The sequence below is a fragment of the Pezoporus occidentalis genome, unplaced genomic scaffold (assembly GCF_034315485.1).
Source record: "Pezoporus occidentalis ecotype Australia unplaced genomic scaffold, CSIRO_AGI_Poc_V1 ctg54, whole genome shotgun sequence".
Lineage (NCBI taxonomy): Eukaryota > Metazoa > Chordata > Aves > Psittaciformes > Psittacidae > Pezoporus > Pezoporus occidentalis.
Window position 1 is genome coordinate 1,598,868 of NW_026915877.1, and position 23,923 is coordinate 1,622,790.

At 40.0% G+C, this 23,923-nt stretch overlaps 1 long non-coding RNA gene across 1 annotated transcript; it reads left to right on the forward strand.

Moving 5' to 3' along the window:
- Positions 1 to 1,531: 1,531 nt before the first annotated feature.
- Positions 1,532 to 23,755, forward strand: LOC134173592 (uncharacterized). The gene is made up of 5 exons (XR_009968308.1): positions 1,532 to 3,182; positions 3,555 to 3,582; positions 15,189 to 15,236; positions 17,863 to 17,933; positions 23,548 to 23,755. It is a non-coding gene; the product is annotated as an uncharacterized LOC134173592 (long non-coding RNA).
- The last annotated feature ends 168 nt before the right edge of the window (positions 23,756 to 23,923 follow it).

Here is a 23,923-nt window from a genome sequence, read left to right on the forward strand (position 1 = left end):
GGGAATGGGTCACCCTGCGTGGTGCGCGGTACCCCAAAGCCCCCCGCCTTGAAGTGGGGAAGAAATAGCCACCAAATACCCCCGATCCTCCACCATGAATCCCCTTCGGCAACCCCGAGCTGCGGCAGGAGTAGGGGGAGGCTGCCTGCTCCCTGCCTGTTCGGGGCTGCCAGCCACCGTGCAGCTTAAAGCAAATCAGCCTGTAGACCCGGCGGTCTGCTGCCGCTGAATTCCCTAATTATGCAAAGGTGAGAACAAGGTTCTTCAATTTTTTATTATTATTACAATAATAATTATTTTAATTTATATTTTTCCTCAGTACGAGTTGGCTTGGCTTTGCTAAAAGTTTTGTTGCCACTATTTGCTAAACACCAACATGATTTTCTTGCAGGATGTGACTTGTCCTTGTCTAAATATACCTGTATATACAGAGGTATATTACACACACACATACAAAGTGATGATATCTTAATGAAATACATAGCACAGTGCAAATAATAACCTGAAATCAGATTCGAGTATTATTAATTTGAATTAGATCCACTCAGATCCCGAAGACACTGCCTATAAATCAAGGGCAGTCTGGCAATTCCTTAAAGAGCTAAACTGAATTTAGATGCATATGATAAAAAAGAAAGAAAAAGAAAAACTTGAATGCTAATTTCTGACTCTCTTGATTTTCAGTCACCCATGTTTTATATGATAAAAAGGCAACAGCAAAAACCAACCAACAAGTACTCAAAATAAATTAATCCCATTACCAATTCCTTACATATTGTTCATGTATTTCCAGATTATAAAACGAGAGGATGAACTAGAGATTAAGAGAAGCCACAGCCAAACCTGCAATAAACAGGAATGCCATCGATGTTATATCATTAAAATATATATCTGCAGCTACACTAAAAAAACAAACCCTCAGATCGTGTGATGATGCTTAAGGGCTGTAAGGAACATGTTGATAATCCCTATTCATAATTTTGCAGGCTGTTCTTTCAGCCCTCAATCTCACAGTTTCTTCAGCTCTGAACTGCCTCAGCAGGGCTTGCATCGGAGCAGTAAACTGCTCTGATCTTCGCAGGAGTGGCATGACACCCACCCTTATTAGATGTTATTTTAATGTGGTATGTGGGGCTGTAGGGCTTAGTCCTTTCTTTTTTTTTTTTTTTTTTCAATTTTTGGACACTGGACATAAACACTTAGCAATCAGCTAAGCCCTTCTAAGACGGAATTTAACCTTAATCCAGGCGATGATTTCCTGCCCAGCTCTGAACTAATAACGAGCGTGCAGCTTCTTTAGGAGATGGAAATAATGACAGCTTATGGATCCTGCCTTTATTGGGGTGGTGCTGGCAGTCGGGCTCCCAGGCCCTTCATGGTCAGCATCCCCAACATAGCCCACACCTCGCTCCATATTAAACTTTTGTGAATACAATTCTTCTCCTTCCCTCATCAGTTTAAATCAAACAGGCCCAAAATCTCCTCACAAACCCAGCTCTCGACAGCCAGTGCTGTGGCTTGGAGACAGTTTTAAGGGTGAAGGTTTTCCCTCTTTTCCTCAAGTTTTCGTATGTGGAAAGGCAGAGGTGAGAAGGGGGAAGCCGGGTATTCCTGACGCAAACCTGCCTGAGCAATGCCATGGGTGATGCCAGCTTGCTTCCTCTTCTTCAGGGGGTTTTCCTTTGTCCACCAAATCCCACACTGGTGGAATAAGGTCCCTGGAGATAACCCTATGTCCCTCCCATCTCTGTGCAAAGCTGCAGAGCCAGCAAGGGGCAAACACTGCTGACAGGAGTTGGTTGTCATGAGAAAGGGGCTGTACAGGAGAAACCCCCAGGGCCCCTGGGTGTGATGGGCAGGGGGGATCAGCCACCAAGGCAGGCTACAGGGCATAGGCCCTGGAGGAGCTCGGCCTTCTGCTGAGACCTTCTGCAATCATGGCATTGTAGGGACCTAGTGTCTGGGGTCCCCCCCGCCTAGGGGCTGGCGGGGTGATTCATGGCCTTTTTTATTTTGGTGTGTTTACTTTTTCCCTGGTGCAGGATGAGTAAAGGAGAGCGTGTTTTCTTGCCTGCTTGGAAGGAGAAAAATCAGGGAATAGCAGTGGAGATGCTCTAGCTGATAGGTTTTGACTAATACATTTTAGAGGCTGGTGAAAGCTGATGTTTAGCACCTCTAAAAACACAATTGCTACTCTGAGGCTTGTCCTTTGGGTCCTTCATAGCCACTGCTCTCCTATATTTTCCCCAAAGTGTGGAACCCTTCCTGCATTAGGGATTAAACATCCCTGTGCAGGGGACCCAGATGAGATGTGCCCACTTGCTGCCAAATCTGGGGAGAGCATTCTTCCCTGCAGTCCTGTTCTGTGGGGAGAACGGCTGTGGCAAGATCAGGGCTACGCATGGGTGCTGGTTGCTTCTCATGCATGGATCTCTGGGATGAGGAAGCTGCCCTCGTCTTGGGAAAAAAATAGGAGGTTGAAAAACCCCTTAACCAACAGACAACCAACCAATCAACCAACCAACCAACCAACCAAAAAATGCTGGAGGGGGATTATTTTCTGCAGTCACCTGTGGTGGTGGAAGATAAGACAGGCTGGAATGATTTTTCTGAGCGGTGAAGGCCCTGTGTGGGCCCAAGATGCTACTGGATACTTTTGCTTGATACAGCTGTCCCTGTAAGCTAAGATTTAGAGAGGAAAACATTTTTTTTTTCTTATTCCCATTTCCACATGGAGGAGAGGAAGAAAGGGCCAGGAAATGATTCTCCCCCCACCTGCTGATGAGGTATTTGGGAAGAAACCTTTGAATCAACATTCTCAAAGTTTTTGAGTTCCTCTGTGGAAAACCCATGTAGGAATAGGATACAAGCCAAAAGCTAAGGAAAGGATTGTCTGGCTTCAATTTATCTATCCCTGGGCATTTCTAACAAGTAGATCACTGTAATATTTAATCTTGTGGGAGTCCTTGCATGTTAAAAGTGAATCTTCCCCATAAGTTTTTATCAATTTTGTCATTTATAAAGTTGCTTATGATGGTCTAGAGCTGCTCAGCTCTTGTCCACAACATCTGTCTGTCTGTCTGTCTGTGGGAGGAGAACAGCATCTACAGGACTCAAATCCTGCTTCTCATGCTGAGCAGAGAGAAGTGAGAGAGATGGGAGCGGTGGCCACAGGTCAGTGGGTAAGCATCCTCCATCCACTGTCCCACACCATGAGACTTAGATGTTTTTCCTTCTCCTCTGGGATTGATGCTGAAGTTTGGACACATTTCTTGGCTCAGTTGGCAGTAATTAAAATTCACTGCTCACTTTTGTTTATAGTTGGTTGTTTACTTTGTTGAATTTTTAAAAACTTGTTAGAATGCAATTGAACATAGATTCAACAGTATTTAGGCTTGAAAAATAAAGATGCATTAGAAAGATGCCTATTATGCTTCAGAATTATTAATTGACATTTTTATGATGAATAATTAATCATTTGAATAATTTTCCTATCTCTGATCTGAACACATATTTGCATATCTAATGTCTGATTTTAAATGTGGTTTCTTTAGTTGCATTCTCCCAGGACAAAGACATGAAGTAAGTAACATCCTAATGCAAAACTTTTTTTCTTTACAGTTGTAAAAGTATGTTTATTGAAATGTAAGTTTCTATCTAGTTATGAAGCTGTTAATAATCTATGCATGGAATATATGCATTAATAAGACCATGAATCTTCTGGATATGAGCACATTTAGGCCTCATTTTCTTAACTTGAGTGATAAGGTCTCCCGCAATACATACACGTTATGTAAAACCGCTTGGGGTTAAGCTAGGAAACCATAAAGAAATATCTCAGATACACAGTGTTCCCTTCTTGTTTACATGAAGCTTATAGCAAGAAGACCAAAGTTTGTTTCAATTTCAGGTGTTTAAAATATCAAGAACTTTTTATATAGATTTTCACAGTGTCCTCCCAGTGAGACGTCAGTATTCTGTTGTTATGTTGTAATATGCTTAAATCATCATCCTCAAGAACCTACCTCACATATAGCTGGTGGCAATAAAGGAACAACATAAGCTGCAAATCGGTTATAAGTTGGCCAGCAAATAGGTGCAAGCAATGGTGCTTGTTGTTCAACCCTGCTCAGCTTTTGGTTGGTATGATCACAGTTCAGCCACATGGGGAACAGAAAGGAGGAAGGGGCAGCTGGACGAAACCATAACCCAAAAAGTAAAAAAAAGAAATAAATAAAGCAATTAAAGGAGTAGCCTCTGCTCCACTGCCTCTGACTAGTGGTTAATTACTACAGTAATACTGCCTGATCAGGACCTGAGAAGTTGCCTTTGCTTATGCCAGGTCTGAAATTGATTTATTAAGAGATGAAAGTTTAAGAATTTTTATTTAGTGTAACATTCAAACATGCAGGGGGCCCAAATAATCTGTGTATAGGCTATTGGCTCCTTGTCATACTGAAGAACCAGGGTGACAGATGCTCTAGAAATACCTTAAATTGATGCAGTACTATCTATGTAAAGAAATGATGCCAAAATGGAGGCAAAAATACATGGTAGTGTTTAAATTTGCTCAGTGCTATGTGACATTTATACAGGGAAGATAGTACACGTGAAATGTAAAATGAAAATAAAAATCTTAATCTCTGTTTTTTTTTTCTACACCATGTAGTAAAAAAAAAACAACTATTTTTTTTTATGGTGGAAGTATATTATATAGACTGTGGTAATCTAGTGGGCAATATCTGACAGACAGATACTGTATAAAGAAACTGTGAAATGTAGTTCTTGGAACAGGCTGAAGTTATATTGAATAGGATGTTTAGCAGTTGCATATGCTCAGTGATAACATTTTTTTTTTCTTTTTTTTTTTCTTTTTTTCCACCTAGAGAGGGGGTGAATTTGTAATAGCAAGAGTGGTAAACTTGAGCAACACTTGGAGCAGAGAAGGCCCAGCTCTGAGCCGAGTGCCCAGACCTGCCATCTCTTTGGTCGTCAGGGTGGTGGCAACAGCAGCAAGCTCTGAAAAAGGATGAGGTGGGGATTTGGGTTAAATGTCTGCTTTTTTGGTTCTGAAATCACAGGAGAGAAAGCAAACATCTCTGACATGTGCCCACTCTTCTTTGCAAAAGGAGACATGCCTTTTGGAGCTGGGGGCAGCAGGAGCAGCAGCAGTGTGTTGAGAATGTCAGCCAAAGCCCCTTGGATGTTGCTGTGCCTTTGTGAGGTCAATGGACAGATTTGAGATGGAATTATTAGCATGGAAGATGGTGTTTGTTTTTTTTTTTGTTTTAACCAGGCTGAATGGTGAATATAAATTATATAATTACACAGTAGCCCCTATTCTACCTATTTTGGTCTAGATAAAGTTTACTCTTTCCTGGTTTTCTTAGCGTCTCACTATTTTTCCCAATGACTACCAGTTAAACTAATGGGGTGAAATTAGCAGCAGAGAATCTGGGTGCAAAGATGACATTTTGATGGCCATCCAAAAGTTTCAGAGTTAGTTGATTGCCCCAATTCTTATCACCAATGGAAAAGTTTTCTTCTCTGCAACTTCAGGAGATTATCTGTGTACATTAAAATCTGCAGAAACACAAGGGTTACAAAGATATTTAGAAAAGCTCAAATGATTTGAAACAATTAGATACTTCAGTATATTTTCAAAGAAACCCCATGTGTACAAAATTACCCAATACCTGGAAAATTGCTGCCTTTCTACAAGTGGCTGCTGACTGTATTAGATACCATGAGAAGCAGAGACACATGTCCCAGTGACCATTGTGCAACTAAACTGCAGATTTATCCACAAACTGGCAGATATCCCCTTCTTCGAGTGGTGTTGGACTTACTAGCTCTTCTGTTTGCTTCCCTCTGACTATCAGCATCACCTCCAGCTCATTTGTGGATGGAGGCTTGGCCAACTGGCCCCTTTCCAAGCCCAAATCTTGGACTGGGGGTTATTAGAGCTGTCAAAAAACAGAAGAGAGCTTTTTTAACTCGCCATGGAAGTCTTTTCCAGGCTCCCCCTCTCTCCTTCCCTCCAAATGTTTTAAAAACGTTCCTTGGGAAAAATCCTGATGCCTCTCTTGGTCATTTGCTCTGCGGTGTTACAGGTCAGCATCACATTAAAGGCACCGGCATTTGACCAAGTCATTTTCCCATACAGATTGTGTTAGGTGCATGCACACTCCTACCAATGCTTCTTACTATATCACTTAAAACTTGCTCCAGGCATCATCTAAACTATTTTAAACCTTACCATCCTTTTTTAACACACATCAGCTATCCTGCTTCAAATATCTGACAAGGATGTGAAAACCACAGTGTCAGAACAACTGCTGCTCTCTTCTTGGATTCTGACAAGCAACCTTCAACCTGAAACCCTCTAAAATTAGTTATTTTTATATATATATTTTTATATATATGTTACTTTTTTTTTTTAAATTCAGAAGTGACAATATTGGCTGTATTCTTTTCTCCTTGTTCTGACAGGTTGGAAATGGGTGTAAAAAGTGCATGAGGCAGAATATGGATATATTGTTTGGTGTTCAACACCTGTGTTCACCTGCCAGTGGTCCTACCACAAGGAGGCTCTGAGTGGGTGTGATTTCCTAAATTCCAGGCTAGGGAGGAGACAAAATGGTCTCCAGAATAATTTTGGCAACCTGGATTGGGTTGCTGTGAGCATTGATGTCCTTGGCTTGCTCTCAGGAGTCAGGAATTGCAACTCCGGTTCCCTATCTCCTGTGACATAATTTCACCGAGCCATGTCCCCACAAGTAAAGACATTTGCATGGATCAGTCATACTGCACATATTAGGAGAGTCATATTCACTAGTTGCCCTTTAATTTTGCATGTGGTATAGGCAGCAGATACCACTGAAGTCAGCAGGGAATAGATCCACCATACTCCCCAGAAGATACCAAGGTAAGAGGGGCAGGGAATGGGACTACACTACGGACTACACTACAGCAGCTGCTCTTGCCTGTAGAGACTGGACTTGGTGGCAGTCACTCTGATGGCATCTTTCTACCTATCACTTTCCTTCGCAGGAGTGTAAACTGGGATGAACACTACTTTCCAAAGGGTAAAAACAAAATCAATGAGATGACCCAGGATTTGCTACACAGGTTGCTTTGGTGGCTGCTTTGATGGCTGTGGCAGCTGGTGAAGAGGTTCAGGGCAGCAAAGTAAACCCTAGATGGTTCTATAGCTCACATATAGCTATGATTCTGCCGCTGTGGCTCTCTACGTGCAAGGCCTCTTCCCCTAGCAAGCAGGGAAAGGCAGAGGTGGTGTAGCCCAGGCAAAAGGAAACACACTCGACAGTGGCACAGCCTTGTATATCTGCTGTTGGGGTAGGTGAGCGCCTGGGTTAGCATTTGTGCCACCACCCATCCACCAGCTGTGCCTGGCAGTGGTGTCTTTGACGCCAAAGCCTAACTGGTGGTGGCGCTCATTTTTGGGAGGATAGGAGCTCTCAGGGAGGTCTGCGTCTGGAACTTTTGGGGGATATCATTTTAGAGGTAAGAATACAGGTGTGAAAAGCCACACCTGATATTTAGTGTTGGAAAGTGGATATGGTTACCGGTGGGAGCAGTGAAGAAAGCAGTGCCTATTTACACACAAGGAAGGCAAGTTCTCCCTTGTGCTTTGTGGTGAGCAGGGACAAATATAGAGCAGAGACTGAAAACACTGCAAATATTTGTTCTCATTGTCAGATGTTTCTATAAAATCAGTTGTTACTGAATCACCACTGAAGTTACTGAGCATTTAAATAAGCAGAGAGTGAGAAAAGCTAAGTCTAATTATATGTTTCATGCCATTTACAGAGGTTTCCAGGGGATTTTCTTTTATTAAAAGTGTGATGCATCAAAAAGAATAAATCCTACAATTTTGTTATTTACAAATCAGATGCTTCTGCCTCAAGCTGACTTAACCTTCATCTTACACCCTTCTTTTCACCCCAAAATGCATCCAGTAAATTGACATTTCCATTAACACTCTTCAAGTATCCTCATACTATTTTATGCTCCTTACATTGATAAGCAAATGGATCAGAAGAAAATAATCACAAAGGCATAAAAAAAAAAATCTTAAAGAAAGATTGAGAGAAAAAACCCACAGTGTTGGCAAATCTGCAGCATAGATGTTTTCCAGATGAAGAGAACAAGTGCCTTACATCCCTGACCACCAATTGCTAAAGATTTCAGATCAGAAGCCTGGATGGAGATACAATGTAATCAATTAGTTAAAATGATTTACTAATATAAAATATAAAACCCTTTTGACGATTAATTTTTATTCCCTTCACGTTTTTTTTTCACTGCCACAACCACTCTGCCTCTTTCTGACTCCGGATTATTTAGCAGTTGACTGTTGCATTTGGAACATTGCATAACAATCCTCAGGACCAGAACATGCCAGTAGTATTCTCTATACTATATGTAATCTATCAATGCAGCACCTAACCCTACAGTCCTTATCTGTGCTCCAGAGAGGAGCGAATTGTACCAAATCAGGCCCATAGCTTGCTTCATGTTGAGGTTACCCTCTATTTAGAGGTGAATCAAAAATGGGAAAACCAAGAAGCCACATTTGCTCTTGTCCAGCTTCAGTGCTGTCATGATATAAGACCATGACAACTGCTTTGGTAGTTAAAATACTATATGCAAAGGATACCAGAAAAACAAAGGAATGAATGTAAAGTGACTTCTCTTCAGTGTGAATGTTCCACACATGCATTACACAGGCTAAGCATGCTTTGTAGAGGTCTTAGGCTCGCCTTGCAACAGCCCTGCCACTCCAGGATGGGCCTCTTTCCTGAGCAGACACTGTCCATCGAGCCAAATAGTATGATTATTTTATGATATGGATATATGTGGACTGGGGACTAAATTAAGGGCATTAAACTTAATTTCCATAAGACATGAGCCAGATTTTAATATTGCAGCTGTCCAGAGGTGAAAGGGTAATGAGGACATAAGGAATTCCTGGACAGGAAAGGGACACTTGGCCCAACAAATCTGTCCCCCTTCTAGTTTATTACAACACACCTCCCAGCATTGTTGATATATCCTCCAGCCCTGTCTGCCTATATAAACATGTCTGGCTATCCCTTCTGTTCATTAATACTTCAGCTCACTTGGTGGTTTTATTTGACGTAATGCCTACTACGCTGTGAATTGGATAGCTCCACATGCATTTACTGTTTATTTTTAGACTTTTCTTTTTTAATTGCCATTTTTTTTCTTTTAAACTCACCAGATACAACCGCTACTTCTGTTTTCATCCTGATTATGAAAATGTTAATATTTAAGGTGTTTTTAGAGAGGATTAGGTTCAACCTTCATTTATATCAAGCAACTTTAACGGCCAGAAACAATGATTTCTTCTTCTGTTATTCCTATTTGAGTGACTGAAGTTCTCTGGAAAAGGTGATCAAAATGAGAATTATTGGAGAAAAATCTAACATGTTTCTTGTGCAATAACAGTTCTTTTGATTTGCAGGCTGTCCTTTGCTGGAATGTCCATATCACACTTTATTTATACTGAATTGGCATTGATTCAAATTGATGTTTGAGGACTCAGTACAATTTTTGAGGTGGAATGTGACTTTTGGTAGTCAAATTATTTTTTATGATTATCTCCTAAAGTCAAGATACAGCTTTGAAAGCTGGTGGTAGAGAAATCAATGTTACAAAGATTTTTAAGTGACCTTATTTGTTAAAAACTATTTCATTTTAAATTTTGTGCTTGAAAGTTGAAACTGAATTAGCATAGAGATTCTTCCTCAGAATGCTGTCATATAAAAAACCCTGGGGTTTTCCTTCCTCCGAGGCAACTCAAAGGAGATTGTCATTAGGGATCTGAACACAAACATGGGGAAAGAAATGCAACTCACAAATAAACCTGCAGGATTTTGAAATTTCAAAGACCAATAGGCTGGTGAAACAGAAGTACTCTGGGTGAAGTATAAAGTAGGAAGCAGGCAAAGAAGATAGCTGTGATGCAATATTGAGAAAAGACTCGTAGACTTGGTGCTTAAGTACGTTGAAATCCCAAAAGACTAATGTGTGTACAATTACTTCTGGTATCTAACTACACTAGCTTGTTTAGGAAGGTGACTCGCATTTATGATGAATAGAAGGTTTGATTTTTTTTTTTATATTTTCCACAAAAAAATAAAAGAGGCACTGGTAGCAAGGTTGTTTAGGGGAAGAAATTCTGTACTTTGTTGAGAAACACTGAGGTTTTATTCAGGAACTAAAATAAAATGGCAGCGCTGGGTGGAGAGAGAACTTTGAGAAACTTGGAAACGGAAGAAAAAGAAGAAATCTTCTGGTTTCAGGCAGGTGAAGAAACAGTTGTAACAGAGAGGAAAACATGGGCATGTAGATGGTGAATTCAAAAAAATAATCAATGAACAGTATCTAAGTGGCATTGAAAACTTCACGTTTATATCCAGGTTTCACAATGATTAAGAAAATCCTGTAAAAGTCTCAAGAAAATTTACCTTTGAATTTGGAGGATTGAATTCAACCTTGGGCCTGGAGAGGATTGCTCTGGGCAATAAAGGATATAAAAAACTTTTCACATGGTATCTGTTGGACATAGGGTTTGTTTTTTTTTTTTTTTCCTAGAATCCTTGGGTTTCTTTCATTCCTTATCTAAAGGCAGTTCTGCAAAAATTGAGGTTAGTGTAGTGACTACCGCAATATCAGACTGCTCTTTGGTGAGGGTTCCTGCATAAGGATAATGAAAAGAATAATTGGTGAAAAATGTGCTGTAAGCTGAATTCTCAGTCTTTGTACAGTTCTGATAAATACTCATGAGGCCAAATTTTTTGGTCTTGGTGTCAAAAGGTGGTCCATTAAAATGAATGAAGTAGATATGACAGCAAAGCCAAGAGAGTTTGGCTCTAGTGTTGGACAAGTTGTTTGAAGTAACATGGATGTAAAAGTTGAGAAAAGTAGTAGACACATAGAGAGCAGAGCCTATTCTTAACTAATGCTATGTTTTATTTAAATACATGTTGAAATTTTTTGTAGTTACTGTCAAGGATAAAATGACTGCTAAAAAGTCTTCAGTTAAACAATATCGGATGCTGGAGGTTTTCAGCCCTGTTTAGCATTCTTTTAAATTTCATCTTTTTAATCAAAATTTATTGGAGGACAGATTCTTCTGTTAGGCAAAGTATCTAACCATTGGACTTCAGAGTCTTGTTCTTGCTTTCTTTTCCTTTCTGCCACCTTCCTGTCATGGATCCTGTCCCTAGGGAATATAAAAGAAATCCCACTGGGAGTGAGTTTCAGGGTCCCAGCTGGCATCTCTGCTTTTTTTCAGGTCCCCAAAACTCCTCCAAGTTTTAGGAGACCCAGGCCGTTTTAAAGGAGCACACAGATTTGTGTTTCTTAGTGAAGAGACACTCTTGTAAACAAGATTTAGGAGCCATAATCTCTTCCCTGCTTCTGAAAAAGCATCAGAACGGCTGTGAAGCTCCTCCTACACAGACCTGAGCTGCGGCAGCACTGAAACGAGCCCTGAGGCTCTTGACTTGTACTTTGGTCAGCTGGTTACACTGAGCTATTCTGGACAGGTTTGTCATTCTTGGGGCAGAAAGCGATGGGCAGTGCTTCAAAACTACATGGGGTTTGGGTTCAAGGGAAACAGGATTAGCTTTGTTATCTGACCCTTACGGTAAAAGCATGAGGTAGCCATCGCTGGGGTAAAAGGTCTTACCCAAACACTTATCCATTATATTAGGATAGAAAAAGGGTGTTTCATTTATTTAGTTATTTGATTTAAAAAGATTTGTTAATCTCCTCTAAACTTCCCATCTTCTAATGATTAGAAAGCTCAAAGCATTCTCTTGCCTATTCCTTCCCTTTTCCTGGAACTCCATTTCCTCCTTGAGCTCTTCCCTTCTCTCTGATCAGCAGTTAGTTCTCCCTCTGCCCCTCATGTAACACCCTTCACCATTTCTTTCCATCCCTCTGCCTATGTGGAGCATGTTTCCATATTTTCCACTGCATCAAAATAAAACCCCCGTTTACATTGCTTTATCAGCTTTGTGCTCCAGCACAGCAGCACATTCCTGGCAGTGCTGATGTTGCATTTGCTGTTGATCTGGATCTTGCATTTATAACTGGTGTTAGACAACTGTTGTTAAAGCCCCTGTAACTTTTGTGTTCCTGGCACATTTTGGTATACTACTTTTGGTACTCTGATTTAACTCTTTTACATAGATTAGAGACAAGACAAGCTCCTAACCTGACCAAAGCACTACCCTGTATTAACTGCCAATCTCTAAGTCATTCCTTGAATGCTGTTTTCAGACTGTTATCAGTTCATTAAAGTTTGTTATTATTTATGCAGTGGCTTTGTGCCTTGCCGGTAATCTCCAATGTCGGATCTTATCAAACTCTTTTGAAATTCTAGGCATATTGTATACCATTCATAGTATTTTTCTTGTCTGCCTTGGCAGGGATATATTTGAAGAATTCCAACAAATTATTTTAGCAAGATTTCCTGTTCATATATCCACATTGGTTAACTCTACTCAAATTAGGATTTTCAGCTCATTTCCTCATTAAATCCTGCAAAACTATTCCTATTCTATTTTTCATGGCTATGAATTCTGTTATGTTAATTTGTTTATATTATGACTTAAAAAAAATTCATATGTATAGATACTTTGCATATGCATGTGTACAGAAAAGTCTGTATATGTAATGGAGGTTACATTGAAGTATACTGGGCTTTAAAGCCGAATATTTTAAAATAGTTAATGCACTAAAAAATGCAAAGGATAGAGTTAGGAACAGATATTTGGCTGGAGTAAATGAATTTGACTTTGAATACATTTTGCTAACTTAAATGGTGTTAACTTGATTTATGTGAGATGAGGACTTAACCCTTAAGCACTGCACTTGCTTTACTTCATTGCCAAGAGATCAAAATGACTGTTGGGAAGCTTCTTAACATTTCTGATTTATTACAGATCTCTGTCCACATTTTGTATGGATTTCTTTGGCTCAAGAATTATACATTTATTTGCTGCTGCAAAAACAGTTCTTAATGTTTTATTGAATTCTATGCATTATATAATACTGCGTTTCAGATTAGCAGTTTCTTATGCTTTATTTTTTAATTATTTTACTGTTTTAGAATGTTTACTATCCTTCCCAGCTTTCTGTTCACATCTGTAGATCTTTCTATTACAATGAGGAACTTGGTAATTTCTGGTAAATACAGTAAGTAGTTTATTAATATTAGATTCATGCTTAGTTTGATTGTAATATTGGAAAAGTACCCCTTTAGAACTGAAAATAGTTCCTCCCCTTGAACTGAAACCAGGTGAAAAATTTAAGACTAACCCAAATGACATTTGTATTATCTAGTTCTTACTGGGCCTGTTTCTTAGATGCTGCAGTTTGGGTGCCACCGTCCTGTATAAATAGGGTCTCTGCCTCCTGTGGTGTTCAGGTCTCTCTGTTGAAGTGTGATTCTTCGCATGAACTACAGTCTGGCTTGTAAAGCATGGCAAAGAACAAGCAGTGGAGTATTGTGGTTATGGCTCCAAACAGAATTTTTTTTTCCTGTAAAAGTAAATCTTATTTTTTCCAAGGTTTGTTTTTTTTTTTTTTTTAATGAAAACTGGGTTTCTCCCTGAAAGAGGATTAATTTTTATGAAAAGAATGAATATGGTTTTAACCAATGAGAAAGCAAGACTGCTAGGAAAGGTTTTGACCAACCTGGGACCAGCCTTCTCATTATAGAAATATGGGATGGAAATTGGATATAAGAGATTTGAGCTTTCTCTACAAGCCAAGGAAACAGCTAGGGAAAACAATATTCATTTATGTCAGGAAGGTTTTAGGGACACCACAGGCTCTGCATGTGCTACTTAGCAGCCTGGTAACACACCAAATCCTGTGGTGGTTCCTAACATCTGCCACACCAGGGTTAGACTTCTTTCTTTCAATAGCAGATGAAAAGTCTTCAGTGTTGTACAAAGTGCAGCATCAGCCAGAGTGCTTGTTTCCACACAAGTTTATGATGAAACTGTATGTCCAGCCCACAGGAAAACCTAGTCAATTTTAGTATTGGTCTGAAAGAGACCTGAAAGATGAAGACCTCAGCTTTAACAAGCTTGGTGGTTGCTGCCCACTCTTCTTGCTGGAGCTATTCCATCTTGAGGGAGAACTGCATTTTAAGTACCTGTTCCCACATCTGTTGATTATATTAAATACCTAATATATGGAACTGGAGACTTATTTTCTGGTCATGGGACTGCACGAGGTCAATTCCATTTATAAACTGCTAAGCCCTTGGTTTGGTATGCCAGGAACAAAAATATCTAAAGGAGAAACTATATTTGTAAGTCCTGAAAGATAAGGCCCCATCTTTGAAATCCAGTCAGAAGAACTTTTTAATAACTACAAAACACCCCTCACAAAAGCATATTTATTTTCCCCTAGTTCACTGCTATCAGATTGTCACTATTGTGTGTTATTGTCACATTTCCCCCCCCACCATTGGTTGTGTCAATACTTTTATTGTTCATAAGTTTTTTGTCTTTGAATGAATAATAAGAGCACATTCTGATGTTCTTGATTGTTCTTTTGACCCAAGTATATTTACTTTGTGAAACTCCCAAGCTTTTCTCGCTAAGAATGTTTTTTATTGATTTATCCTTTAAAACTATGAAGATTTTTATGACAGTGAGGCTTGAAGCTCCTATCATTAATTTTAAAAGTTTAATTGAAATTAATCTTAATTAAAGTTATATTTTATAATTAAAATTAATTTTATAACAATATACATGCTTAACTCCAAGTATGGGGCTCAGCACAGCTACGGGTTGCTCAATGGACTAATAGCAATGCAGCTACAAACTTTGTTAGCTTCCACATAGTTATCATACCAATCAACACCTGAATAATTAAATTCATCCATTATCAAATTCTAGTCTTCTTTATCAGCTTTTCTCCCACCAGTAATTTTGTTGTCTTAATCTGGTTTCTTCCCTGAAATCTATGGCAATCTTGGAATTTCACCAGATAATCTTCCCTTTCTTTTTCATTAAGTTCCCTAACCCAAATTATTTAATGCAAAAATCTGAAGTCTTTAAAGAAGATTCCACCAAAGGGAAGTTTGATCAAACCATATTTTGCTTTACTAGAGACTACTAATTTTATCTTGTCGTGCCCTTGAATGAAATCCTATACATGTAAGTATTTGAAATTGCTATTAATTTTGTTGATTCATTCTCTTATTAATTTTCTTTCCAACTATTTGGAATTAAACTTAGCTAGATAAGAATTAAACTTAGCTAGAGGTATTAAAGATAACAAGAAGGTGTTCTACAAGTACATAGCAAATAAAAAACAGACTAGGGAGAATGTAGGCCCCCTCAGGAAGCTCTCAGGAGAACTGGCTACACAGGATTTGGAGAAGGCTGAGGTTCTGACTGACTTCTTTGCCTCGGTCATCACTGGCAAAGGCTCTGACCAAACCACCCAAGTCTTGGAAGGCTGATGCAGGGACTGTGAGAATGAAGACCTTGCGCCCACTGTAGGAGAGGATCTGGTTTGAGACCATCTTAAAAATCTGAACGTGCACAAGTCCATGGGTCCTGATGAGATCCATCCGCGGGTCCTGAAGGAGCTGGCAAATGAAGTTGCGAAGCCACTGGCCATCATATTTGAGAAATCATGGCAGTCAGATGAAGTTCCCGACGACTGGAAAAAGGGAAATATAACCCCCATTTTCAAGAAGGGGAAAATGGATGACCCAGGGAATTACAGAGCAGTCAGTCTTACCTCTGTGCCTGGCAAAATCTTGGAGCAGATTCTCCTGGATGGCATGCTAAGGCACATGAAAATCAACAAGGTGGTTGGTGACAGCCAGCATGGCTTCACTAAGGGGAACTCCTGCCTGACCAATTTGGTGGCCTTCTATGATGGGGCTACAGAACTGATGGACAGGGGTAGAGCAGTTGATGTCATCTACCTGGACTTGTGTAAAGCGTTCAACACTGTCCCACATGACATCCTTGTCTCTAAATTGGAGAGACATCAATTTGATGGATGGACCACTCGGTGGATAAAGAACTGGCTGGATGGCCGCACACGAAGAGTTGTGGTCAATGGCTCAATGTCTGTCTGAAGACCAGTAACGAGTGGCGTCCCTCAGGGATCGGTGTTGGGACCGGTCTTGTTCAACATCTTTATCGCTGACATGGACAGTGGGATTGAGTGCGCCCTCAGCAAGTTTGCTGATGACACCAAGCTGTGTGGTTCGGTTGATACACTGGAGAGAGGGAATGCCATCCAGAGGGACCTTGACACGCTTGTGAGGTGGGCTGATGCCAACCTTATGAAGTTTAACCATGCCAAGTACAAGGTCCTACACCTGGGTTGGAGCAATCCCAGGCACAGCTACAGGTTGGGCAGAAAAGAGGTTCAGAGCAGCCCTGCGGAGAAGCACTTAGGGATGTTGGCTGATGAGAAAATGAACACGGGCCGGCTTCAGTGTGCACTTGCAGCCCAGAAAGCCAACCGTATCCTGGGCTGCATCAAAAGGAGTGTGACCAGCAGGTTGAAGGAGGTGATCCTGCCCCTCTACTCTGCTCTTGTGAGACCTCACCTGGAGTATTGTGTGCAGTTCTGGTGTCCTGGTGTCCTCAACATAAAAAGGACATGGAACTCTTGAAACAAGTCCAGAGAAGGGGACTGGAGCAGCTCCCATATGAAGACAGGCTGAGAAAGTTGGGGCTGTTCAGCCTGGAGAAGAGAAGGCTGCATGGAGACCTCATAGCAGCCTTTCAGTATCTGAAGGGGGCCTATAGGGATGCTGGGGAGGGACTCTTCATTAGAGACTGTAGTGACAGGACAAGGGGTAACGGGTTAAAACTTAACCAGGGGAAGTTTAGATTGGATATAAGAAGGAAATTCTTTCCTGTTAGGGTGGTGAGGCACTGGAATGGCTTGCTGAAGCAAGTTGTGAATGCGCCATCCCTGGCAGTGTTCAAGACCAGGTTGGATGCGGCCTTGGGTGATATGATTTAGCGTAAGGTGTCCCTGCCCACGGCAGGGGGGTTGGAACTAGATGATCTTAAGGTCCTTTCCAACTCTAACTATTCTATGATTCTATGATTCTATTTCCATCCAATGTATCTAATAATTATTAGAAATGAGACAAGAACCAAATGCCTGCATCCATGCACCCTCTGAGATTCGTGGTTCATACGCATCTTTAATTAACGTAAATATAAGCATGGAACTTTCCCAAACTAATACCAAATTCTTTGATGTAATGTTCTTGCATATTTTTCTGTTGTAGTTTTGGTCAGGAGTTGCTTCTTGAGAAAAGCCTTGCATAACATGAAGCTTCATGCTCTTCTTAAACCTGACACCAAATGACGAGCAAAAGAAAAAGGGAAAGATTCCTGCTCCCTTTTATCCTCCTGCAAATCACTCCAACTGCTTTCATCTGTTCATTACTCTATAAATGCACCACCTTCCAAAATAAACTCACTGTTGAGCTAAGGGAAAAAGTGGGATACAAAAATTTGGGGTTATGATGAACTGAAGTGATGATCTTAGAAACTCATGAGCATTAATTAATTAAACCTTACTAGAACCAGTGAGGTAGGTATTATGGCCCATACTTCAATCCTGGCTGCAGTATGCTGTTTTTGTATCTCAATATCATTTTGTTAATGTGTATTCTGATGAGTGGACTGAAATGGTGTCTGACTAGAAGAGATGAGTGTGCATATATTTAAGCTATGAATATTCTGCATGATGAGCCTTCATATGGAAACAACTTTTTTTTTCTTTTTTTAAATACAGCCTTGTTCCTGAATAAAACATGCATGATAAATGAATTTAGAGAGCATTGAAGGGCTACTGACGATGCATAGGTATGTACAATATGTAACTCCTTCTGTTATCAAATTAAGATGAACAGAATTTTTCTTTGTTATTGAAAGTCTGAGTGTGCTTCAACAAATATGAAATGTTCTTTCTTTTGTAACATAATTTATCTAATTACTGTAAGGATTTAACCTACTATTTTAACTGCAATTATTAAAAATTTGAAGAGCACATGAATCTCTTATTAATACATCATAAAAGTTATTCTGAGGTTTCATTGCAAGGAACATGTTTTGTTTTTAGTACTGAGGTAGAGCTTTGACTCTTAATGAGTACTTTCCCCCCTTTTTTTCCTTCCTGCACTAAACAAGATGTTGTTTATTACTTGAAACATTATATGTAAGCCCCAAGAATATGTTACATGTGACTGGAGATTTGGCAGACTTTAAGAAATTGAAGTTTCCAGAAATTTTGCTATGTTTAAAAACCAGAGCCATGTTTTAAGGAAAGATTTCTACTTCCAAATATGTGGTTGCCTGAACCTTTTACATTTTGAAGTGAGATTCCTCTGCCAAATAACACACTGTACCTTAACTATAATAAAAAAGCAGAGACTCTGTGTTTATAAAAACATTGCAGGAGCAACTGTGATCATATTTCTTGAATTTATTCCATTTGTGTGCTCAAAAATACATTTTTATAGGAAGCTCTCTGTTGCACTGGTCACTTACAGGAGTAGAAGATGACATGTACAGGCAGAAGGCTGGCATAATGCAACAAACCAAACTGGTAAAGTACAGAAATTCAGAGCCAGACCAAAATATGAGGTCAAGGAAGTTGCTCTTATAATAATGGTGGTTATCTGTTTAATGTGTGATCTGGCACTGATACGATGTTGACCATAAGCAGTTATGCATGTTTCTGAACTGGTGGTATATGAGTCCCCAGTAACTATATGCAAGATAGATGGGCTGTGAAAAATGGGCACTCAATCTATTCTTGTGGTTCTTTGTTCTTAGTGTCAATTAAACTACAGATTAGTAATAGACAGAAATTCTGCTATTGTAAAACAATGCCTATATTCACTCTATCAGATGCCATAAACTTAAAATCCAATATTGAAACCAGTTTTATGAAGCAAGCTCGTGTCTGAGCTGATATACGCTGCATAATAGTCTTCTGAATATATGTGTGGTTAGACATGCTTTCCTAACTCTGGTTGTTATTTGAAACAGCTCTCTTTACAATCAAGTTCTAATGTCAGTGATGGTGAATGATGATCCTGTTCTGTATTTTGTCGTTCATGAGCCTGAAAGTGGGAAATGTCCTCAATGTATGGAGCTGCCTAGTGCTGACCTAGCAGGAGTTAAAAGCAGGAAGGTCTTTGTGATACCAAACAGCCTGAGCACGGATTAGGACTTGGGAGCTGCCATGCTGTGGCCCTAGCTCTGAAACCAATTTTTTATGACTTTGGTGAATTCACTGAACAGTGGCTTCTCTTCTTATTAGCTTTTAGTCAACTTGGATCCCACTGTTAAAACAGTCCCAATGTCCTCCTCTATAAAAAGGCATTGCAATTTTTTTCCTGGGCTTAGGAGGATGTGGCTAGAGTAGAAGCTTTATGGTTGAGCTAACTGCAGTAGAAACTGTGCTAATGAGCAATGAAGACACCCAAGAAAGCCTCTTCTCCCCAAGAGCAAGCAGTTGCACACAACTTAGCTCCTTCAGTATAAGTCCTGTGACCACCAGCTTGAATCTCTGTCTTTGCACAGAAGGAGCTGTGGCCACCAGCCCTCTCCCCCTACCACTGAGCTCTGTTGAGAAATAATCACTTAAAATGCAGCATGTGACTTCCTTAAAACAAGTCCCAGCTAAGGTTTAAGCAGATGGCTTCCTAAGGACTTCTCAAGGCACTTCACATAGCTTTGGCTGTTGCAAAGGTAATGGCTTGATGCTGAGTTTTTGACAAACTCAGCACTGATACCTGCAAGGCATTCCAGAGAGAAATAGCATGTCTTTGTTGCCTGAAATACTGAACTGAAAAAGAATTTAATGACCAGAGCACATCAGTTTATCATTGGTAATTTAGGAGCCGTATCAGTAACCTTGCAATAGTCCTGAAGTGGTTATGTGGCCATGGACTTTCATGTCACATCACATCACTGCAGCTTTGGTTGTCACTTCAAGACTTCCCAAATGTAACCTTTCATCCTTTTGCTTTTTAGAAGCATAAAAATAAGGGCTGCAAAAATCCACGATTGTGGTGGAGAACTAAATTAGGAAATATAACTGCTTACTGAAAAGCCACCCCCCTCTGAGAGAAATGTCAGTAACACAATGAACACTATTATTCCTTTACAACCAGACTGGGGGGGGGGGGGGGTGTTAAAGTCTGTAAGAAAGGGCACCAGTATCCTGTCAGTAAACCATGCTTCTGATGGACATTCAGTGCTCCCTTTTTGGGGTAACGCTTTCAGAGGAGTCCCTGTGCTCCTAGGCAGCCCCATGACTTGTTGCTCTGTGTGGGACGCAGCTGGAGGAGCTGTTTTCTTGCCTGCTGCTCCATTGCATAAGCAATATCATGGTAACTTTCCCCTTGTTACAGTCATGCAAGGCAATCGTTCAATCACCCGTAATAAATTGCAACTTCTGAAGTATCGTGAAATAGTCATGTGCAAAAAACGGCTTAGTCTGTCTAACACTCTCAAGTGCTGTGGGTTCCTTGCATTGAAAGAAACAACATATTCTCTGATAGGGCAGGGCTTTTTTCAACTTCTTCCATGATGTGTGTCTTATTTTAAGAGAAAATTGCCACATCCCTTCCCTTCACAGTCATGTGGACCCTCTACTACTTTCTGGTAATGAAATTTGTACTTTGCAAACATGATAGGGATTACCTCAATAGAAAAACACTGATAGCAAAATAATATTATTTTAACCTTATTTATTATGATTTTGCAGCTAAGGAAAATGTCCAGGACTACTGTTCTATTCATCTCTCTGCAGACTATCAGCAACAGCTTTGCAGGCAAAGCTGAGAACGAACAGTTATAATAAGTTGTAATAACTATGTGGACGCATTTTCAAGCAAAATGAGAAAACAGTGCAGGCTCTGTTGGCTGATGTCCTGTTATTTGGAAATGTTTCAGTTGTTTAAATAAGCATAGTTTAGGAAAAAAAAGTTAATTGCATTCCAGGTGACCTTGCAGTTCTTTCTTGGCATGTGGCATTCTGAGGGTAAATGAAGAGGTGAAAATATCTTTCTATACCAAGTTAATTCTAGTGAGCTAAATTGTCATAGAACAATTTGCTAATGTTGGGAACGTTTCATTTGGAAGGTGTCCTAGTGTCTTAGAATAATCTTCCTAGAAGATAAAGGGGTTTGCCTTGTGTGGTGGAATATTAAGGAAAATACTATAAACATTTTAACTGAAGCCACCTCAGAATTCATCTCTCCGGGGAAGATACTGATCTTTATACAAAGCTGCAAAATATTTGTAAATTCACTGGTAGGGAAAGCACATTTCACTAAGCTGGAAAATTTTCTTTAGAATATGCTTTTTTCAGTTAAATTTTTGTTCAGAAAGAGTTAAAATATTTTCCTTTGATGATATGGAAATAAAACATCTTCACAAGACCAAAGTTTTACTTCAATTTTATAATTTTGGTTTTGTATTTATTTTAAATGATATATTAGATTAACCTTCTATATTATTTCCACATCATTCGAATGAGTGCTTTTGATGTTTCTCATTCAACATTTTTAAAAATATCTTTCCCATGAGAAATTTTGACTTTTTGTTCCTATTCATTATTGAAAACACTTTTTTCTTACCAGTCTTTTTCTAGTGTGTTATCTACATCTAGCATCTCTAACTCATTTTTGTGTGGAAGGTGGTGCCAGGGGCTCTAACCATGGCTGGGTACAAGGCGGTGGGTGCAGGCAGGAGCAGGAAGCAGTGGATGTGTGCAGAGGCATCTCTGTAGGAAGTCTCACTGTATCTGCGGCGTTTTCTCTATGAGCTCCAAGTCTTTCCTGTGTGCAAATAAGGTTATTATTTGCATCTTAAACCTTTTGGTCTTCTTTGGGGAGCATGATGTAGGCAATGGTTTAGGAACATCTACCTGCAAGCCTTTACTGGGAGTCCTGGTACACAAATGACTGGGTTTCTGCTGGTCTGTGAATCTAATTCAGCTCATCTTGCACACAGAAACCCAGAATTTGGGCGTTGAAAGTGGGACCCATAAGATGGGGGCAACAGGTTGTTAAACTCATTCAGCTCTCTCTAACAATTCCTCCAGTTTTATGTGAGCCAGTGGATAAGGTGTGTCATCTTTAAGAAATATGTTGGTTTCTTAAAAATAGCTGTAAGAAGTGAATTAATTTCTCATGAAAGAGCAAATAAATTTTCACCTGCAAATTCCCATGGACTTCAGGCACTCAAGCAATCTCTTGTGGGAAGTATCTTTTGCAGGAGTGGGAGATACAGAGCTCCAGGATAATGGATGTAGTCACTTGCTTCCTTTCTGTATGTCAGCAAGATCATTGGAGATGCCAAAAGGATTTGGTTGTCTAACCCTGTAGAGCCTCTTTAGCCATTTGGAGATCCTTCTGAGTTACTCTGGAGCTTGGCACATTCCCAGTTTTCTTCCTTGGTATCCTGCAGGCTTTCTCCCACTCCAGCAGCACATTTTCTGCAGGAGCCGTGCTATTCCTCCCCTGCAGCCTGTGTGGCAGAAGCTGTTTGTGAGCCTCTGTGGGAGTTACTGCTACATTCGTGGATATGTACAAGTTTTGAAGTAAAAATATGACTTAGAATAGCTCCGCCTTACTCCTATTCCCTAGAAACATGAATTCAACAAGGCTTACTTTGAGTGTCTGTGAGGCACTGAGGGTATGAAAGAGTATTTCAGAGCAAGCAAGCTCATATCATCAAACACAGCAAGCTAGTACAAAAATCTAAGTGATGTAGCATGGTGCTGATCTAAAGTGGTCTTGGATACAACAAAAGGTGAACCTTCTTTCAGAATTATAGCAAATATATATATTTTTTTAACCTGGGAAGACCTTTAGGACTGCTGTATTTATTCTCGTCTTTCTTCCTAGTCCATTTTGGATGTGACTGAAACTGGCTGTTCTAGAGCTGGACTGAATGAGAGGGTTTTACTCCAGGCTCTGCCTGACCATGGGTTGGTTATAGGCACTTCAGAAAGCAAAAGCAGAGCTGCATGAATAACCTGCTACATGTCTAAGTTGTACTAACCACATGAATAAAATTTGGTTTCCAGTAGAATAGGCTGGTTTGCAACCCAGTTCATCCTGGAAGACACTGTGGGACTGCTCTAGGAAAAAAATGAATTTGCTTAAAAAATAATAGCTGTTCTACTCCTTCCCAGAGGGGAGGTGAAATCTGGAGGGGGAAAGATGAGGGGAGGCATACAGAAGGCAGCAGAAATGCATTATGAATTTATTTTTAAGTACTAATATATCCGAGTCATTTTAAACTATTTATTCTCTGGGATGTTTATGTATTCCGACTGAACATGGGATAACAGACTATATAAGGATATATGATATTAGTGAAGAAGAAAATTAACAGCTATAGTACTTTCTACTCTCAGTTCCTTCTCCACTAATGCCCTTACACCTTTCTTTTTCAGGATTTTTGTAGCATCCTAAACAGAAGGATATTGAAGGGAGCTGATTCTGCTTTGATCCTTGTGCTTGTTGTCAAAGCGCTTGGGATTGAAGAGACTGTTGGCTACAATTGACTGTGACAATTAGGAGATGATCAGAGCCCTAGAGTGGAGCACTTAAAGGGTAATTTACATGTCAGTTTGTCGAATAAAAAAAAAGATATTCAGCTAAGATTCCCCCCCCCCCCCCCCCCCCCCCCCGAGCCTTTTAAACTGCAATTTGTGCTATAGTAAGAAAAACCTGGCAGAGGAGTTAGGATAACCATTTCCATTTGAAAAGAGGCAATCATAAGGCCACTGCTGAGCCTATTGTCCACTAAAAATGCTGATTTGCAGTCAG